Below are 6,000 nucleotides of genomic sequence, written 5' to 3' on the forward strand. Positions count from 1 at the left end.
GTTGTACTCAGTAGTTAAATGCTGAATATCACACTTAACCAGGTAAGGGATGGCCATCCACACAAACCTGGATATTCAATGCTGGTGTACGGACATGGCTCAGGATTGAATATCTGGGCGTAATACTGCTGGTGGCCAAAAAAAAGAAAAAAGGTTAACTGCTGCTGGCTGAATATTTACGCCCTAGACCTTTTCACAGGTGGTGACTCCTAAAGTGGAACCTAGAAGGGTGTTCCACTGTCCTGGAGATAAGACCCCAAATCTGTAGGGGCCCTTTTACTATGCAGTAAAAAGGGGCCCTGCGCAGCAGGTAAAAAGCCCTACAAAAAAGAAATTCCATGCAGTAAGTTCGCACTTGCTGTGTGGCCATTTTGACGGGAGTACTTACTGCCACCCGTTGAAGTGGCAGTAAGGGCTCCCGCGCTAACCCGACAGTAATATTTTTCAAAATACTTCTGCTAGTGCCAGAAATGCAGCGTGCTGGGATGGAATTACCGCCGGCACTCATGTTGGACCAGTAGTAGTTCCAGGTTGCTGCGTAGCAACTCTTTAGTAAAAGGGCCCCATAGCCTCAATTGCAAAGCATGAACTAGTAATGTTTTATTAGCAGTGGTTTGGTTCCAAATTATTATCTTATGACAACTAATACATTTTCCCTCATGAAACAAAACCAAGATTCATTTAGCTTGCCTCCCACTCTGAAACAAAAGAAAAATGTTCTGACCCCAAGCTACAAAGGAAAATAAAATAATAGCCATACAACTTTTTGTGACAGATGAGATTTTGACCTCTGATCTATTCCAGAAAGGCTGCTGCTCCACAGAGATTTTGGAGATTTTTTCCATTGCTATCTACAGCCAATCCCAGTCCTCAGGTCACAGATGTGAACCTAAGGATAAGGAAAACAAATGCAGAGTGGTCTTATCCTTAGGTTAGTGAAGAAAAAAGAAGGGGTTCACACCTTCCACAAATCCAACAAGGAAAACAAATGCAGAGTGGAAGAAAATCCAATCCAAGAAACCAGTCAGAACTCACGGAATGAGAACTCCAAATAGACTTTATCAGGACCCTACACGGTCCGTGTTTCGGCTATAAAGCCTTCATCAGGGGTCGATATGCTGATGTTCTATTGAGCATATGATACTACTGGAGCACTGAAAATAACACAAAGTCAAAATCAGAGATAGAGATAGTAGTAGTAGTAACTTTTTTCTTTGGAGTTGTATTAGTTTGCAGTGATCGCCAGTTACTACTATCTCTATCTCTGATTTTGACTTTGTGTTATTTTCAGTGCTCCAGTAGTATCATATGCTCAATAGAACATCAGCATATCGACCCCTGATGAAGGCTTTATAGCCGAAACACGGACCGTGTAGGGTCCTGATAAAGTCTATTTGGAGTTCTCATTCCGTGAGTTCTGACTGGTTTCTTGGATTGGATTTTCTTCCACTCTGCATTTGTTTTCCTTGTTGGATTTGTGGAAGGTGTGAACCCCTTCTTTTTTCTTCACTAACCTAAGGATAAGACCATAATAGCATAAGAGGAAGTAGATTTGGTAGAGTCTGTGAGTCTTAGAATGTTGCCTTGGATAGCAGCATGGAGAATGTATGCCCCACAGTGTATTGAATAGAACCTGTGGCAAGAGGTAAAATGGCAAAAAGCAAAGTCTGTATGTCTGCAGACAATTAGTACTTAAATTATTATTATTATTATTATTATTATTATCAGTAGTTTATGCAAGAAATACCAGAGTTCTTGAAGCAATATTTGTGACTGCTTGGACCAGAGCTCATTGATATTATGATTTATGGTTTATGATTATAGTTTATTTACTAGATATACTAACTTTTGTTAAACGCTCTGGGGGTCTTTTATGTAGGGGCATTTTTAGCATGTTAAACGCTAAAGATGCCAATGTATTCCCACGGGCATCTTTAGCGTTTAGCATGCATCTATTTTTAACATGCTAAAAACGCCATGCGCCTAAGTAAAAGACCCCCTAAGACAGGTTACAATTAAAGGTAGAGAATTCACTACAAATCTAGACAACACAATTACAGTAATCTGTAAAAGAACCACCAGGGTAAAATTATAAATGTACTACAACATAACACAAAAGCATAATAATATTACAGTCAACTGAATACTAGAATACTCAAAAGCCTCATGTTATTATATACATGCATTTTCCCAAATTTGAAATGGAATTACATCAAAGAATGCATTTAACAAAATCTCCACAAGCTCAAAATCTCAAAGTAGATTAATTAAATGCTTGTATAAATAGCCAAGACTTAACCTGAACCCTGAAAATAGATTAAGTTAAACTTGTCCTTAAGTCATTTGGAAGAGAATTTATAATATTGGAACTTGAAAACTAAATGCAAGTTTTTGTGTTGCTTCCAGACAAGCCCTCACTGGAGATGGAATGGTTGACAGATGCAAATTAGCAGATCTCAGCGTATGAGAGGTCGAATAAGAAATAAAATGAGCAAATAAAACAGTTTATTTGAAAAACAATTGTTAATAACTTAAATTGAATCCCAAATCTAATTGGCAAATAGTGAAGTAGTTGGATGAAGTTGATGTCATGTCCATCAAACACATCTAATATCTCAATTTCAGTATAGACCGGATCTGATTCAAGATAAAACAACGATACCCTTCCAACATTAACACTGGAATTCATAAGAACATCAATAAAACTCTTATTGTTGTCATGTTTGTTAATGCTAATGTTCATTCAGTAGAGTACTAATTAGTCAAACTTGATTTACAACACAAATCATGTTACCTAAACATAATGATTTTTCATTCTTTTTCTCATTTATTGTAAACTAGTAAGAAAGGCTTGTTTCTGACAAATGACATGGGCGCTAGCAAGGTTTTCCTTGGAGTGTGTATGTTTGAGAGAGTGTGTGTAAGAGAGAGGGAATGTGCGAGTGTGTGTGTGTGTGTGACAGAGAGAGTGTGACTGGGTGCGAGTGTGTCTGTGAGAGTGTATGTATGAGAATCAGAGTGTGTGCCAGGGGCCCATCACTCCCTCCTCCCTCCCAGTTCCAGGGTCCCCTTCCCCCCTCCCTCCCTCCCTCCCTCCGAGTTGCAGGGTCATCCCCTCCCTCCCAGTTCCAGGGTCGTCCCCCCTCCCAGTCCCAGGGTCCGTCCGAGTTTCAGGGTCCCCCCACCCTCCGTCCCTCAGAGTTTCAGAGTCCCCACCCTCCCAGTTCCAGGGCCACCTTCCCTCCCAGTTGAAACAGCTGTAGACTTGTTTCTGATGGAGCAACAATTTAAAAACGACAATGTGGAGCAGCAGCTGCTAGGTTTGTTTGGTTTAGAGTGTATGGCAATGACGGCAGCGTGGGTGAGTAAAGGCAAGCTCCTAAGTCTCTGGGAGGAGTTAATTGTTTTACTTGCAAGGAGCTGTGCACCCCAGCTGACTTTGTTAATCACCCAGGGCAGAGTTCAGTGCAGAGTTAATTGCTTTACTTGGAGCTCTGCACCCCAGCTGACCTTGTTTATCACCCAGGGCAACCACTCCAGGTGCCTGAGAAAACAATTATCTCCCCTCAGCTATTTATCTCTGCTTGTTTTACTACTCTCTTTTCCTTTGTGTACTTGCTAAACCGGATATCTATGGCACCTCAAGTTTCTGGCTGGAGGCTTCAATTAGAACATTGGAGGTGCCTTTTATATATAGAGATAGGCCACAGAGAGCTTCAGCTGTATCCTTCAAGAAAAGCTTACCTCAGCACAGCCAATGAGTATCTTTGGTTCCTTGCCATATCCCTAAATTGGGAACTAGATACTGCTGTGGGTCATCACGCCAGTAAGTTAGATACTCAGGGGTATCATCTAGTATGTTACCAGAAGTTAGGCCACACTCGATTAGGATTTCCAACTGGATCGATTCCCCCCACAGGGTTGATCCAATCCTGTGCTTACTCCAATGCATGCAGGGATTTGTAGACTTGCTTTTCTTAGGGAATCCAGTGGGGAAATCAGAACCACACACAAGTCCCTGTCGGATGAATCTAGACTCAATTGATTTGGCAAGTTCAGATCCTACTAACTGGAAAAGCAGAAACAGACCCTTCATGGTTTGTTTCTCCTCCTGTAAAAAAAATAAAAAAAAACTATCCTGCTTTGCATTAGTAATATTCATTTAAAAGGAACATATTATTGTGGTAAAACTTTAACAATAAATCAGGATTCATCTGAAAACAAACAAAAAAAAAACCCTGACATTTTTATCACCTATGTGACATGAACCAACCACAAGCTCATCAGGCTAAAGAATTAAGGACTCAACCCTGATGAAGTCACCAGAAGAATCCACCAAAATATTCCATTCCAGCTGCAGTTCTTTATTCCGTGTTACTAGGATACTCAGTGTGAAAAACAAAAGCTTGTTTCTTTAACACCACTGCTAAAACACCTTCAAGGAAGTTCTTAATTCCCTGGCGGTTCTCATATCTCTTTACTCCCCATGGAAGAACCAAAGGTAAACTACCTCGGGCTCTAATAAGTAAGGCTATGGAAATAGGCTTCCTGGCCACCTAGGCCTAGGGTTACCATATGGCTCCAGAAAAAGGAGGACGGATTGAGCCAGCCGGGTTTTACTTCCATTGCTTTCCATAAGCAATGGAAGTAAAACCCGGCTGGCTCAATTACTTCCATTGAAAGCAATGGAAGTAAAACCCGGCTGGCTCAATCCGTCCTCCTTTTTCTGGAGCCATATGGTAACCCTACCTAGGCCTAACACGTCAGGCTTTAAATTTCTCAGTAAATTTCCTCTTTTGCAAAAGGTTGGCTCCCTCACCTCAAATGCTGGAAACAGCTCAACCTGAATAGCTACCTCCCTTTAGGATAGTTAAACATGAAATATGCCTGTACTATCTCCCCCCCCCCCCCCCCCCAGATCTTTTACAAAAAAAACAAAACAAAACAAGAAAATGTCCTCTTCATTTCAGGTTAAATTTTATCAGCAGCTTTCCTTTTTCTGGCAAATTAACACTGACCTGTGCAAGGTTCATATAAAGCTAATTCCCAGTATCTCTTACTTACATTATCCACATTTGACAGCAGATTCCATTCCTTTTCAGTTCTGAGGTTCCAACGTTTCCACAGTGGCAGGGGCTCCCAAACATTTCCAGTTTCCCTGGGATTTGCTTGCAAGGCTTTCTTAGCATCTTATTCTTCAGTTTACCTCAGGTGAAGACCGTCCCCCTCACTTTTTTCAGGGGAGTTTATATAGGACTATGGAGCACAAATAATTGATTGGTGTTTGTGAGTTTTCATAGTATAGATTTATTGGAGTTTATATGGGTCCTATATCTAATAATCCCACAATCTGCATAAGAGTCTGTAGTTTCAGGCCCGTCTTAGAAGGTCTGACTTACAAAAGGATTGACAATCTAAGACCAAGTCCAGCAGAAGATTAAAGTTTCATGCCAACACTACAGAAACATAATAGTACTTCTTGCACCTTGCTCATAAAATCTGGAGTATCATTATTTGGAGTATACATATTTATAAGAAGCAATCTGAATTAACATCACAACCCAACATGTTTCAGTAGCTGGACTGCCTGCATCAGGGGCACATTCAGTCTTAGTAATAGGATCAACAGACACACCTTGAAAACAAGAAATTCAGGGCGTCTTTTACTAAGGCGCACTCACGTTTTTAGAGCGTGCGTTAAACATTAGAGACACCCATAGGAATGCATTGGCGTCTCTAATGTTTAGTGCACTCCCAAAAACATGAGCGAGCCTTAGTAAAAGACTCTCTCAATACAGAGAGATTGCCTACACTCAGCTCCCCGAGGCCAGTGTGAACTTTTTGACTGCTGAAACATGTTGGATGATGATTGAAAGACCTTTATGGTAGGACAGCACTTACCAAACCTCAATACCTGAGAATGCTTTTTACTGCCCGATTACTGTAGTAAAAGCAGTTAGCTTAGCGGGGCTTAAAAAAGGTTTGGTTGGCTTCCTAAAG

Source organism: Microcaecilia unicolor, chromosome 1 (assembly GCF_901765095.1).
Source record: "Microcaecilia unicolor chromosome 1, aMicUni1.1, whole genome shotgun sequence".
NCBI classification, from domain to species: domain Eukaryota; kingdom Metazoa; phylum Chordata; class Amphibia; order Gymnophiona; family Siphonopidae; genus Microcaecilia; species Microcaecilia unicolor.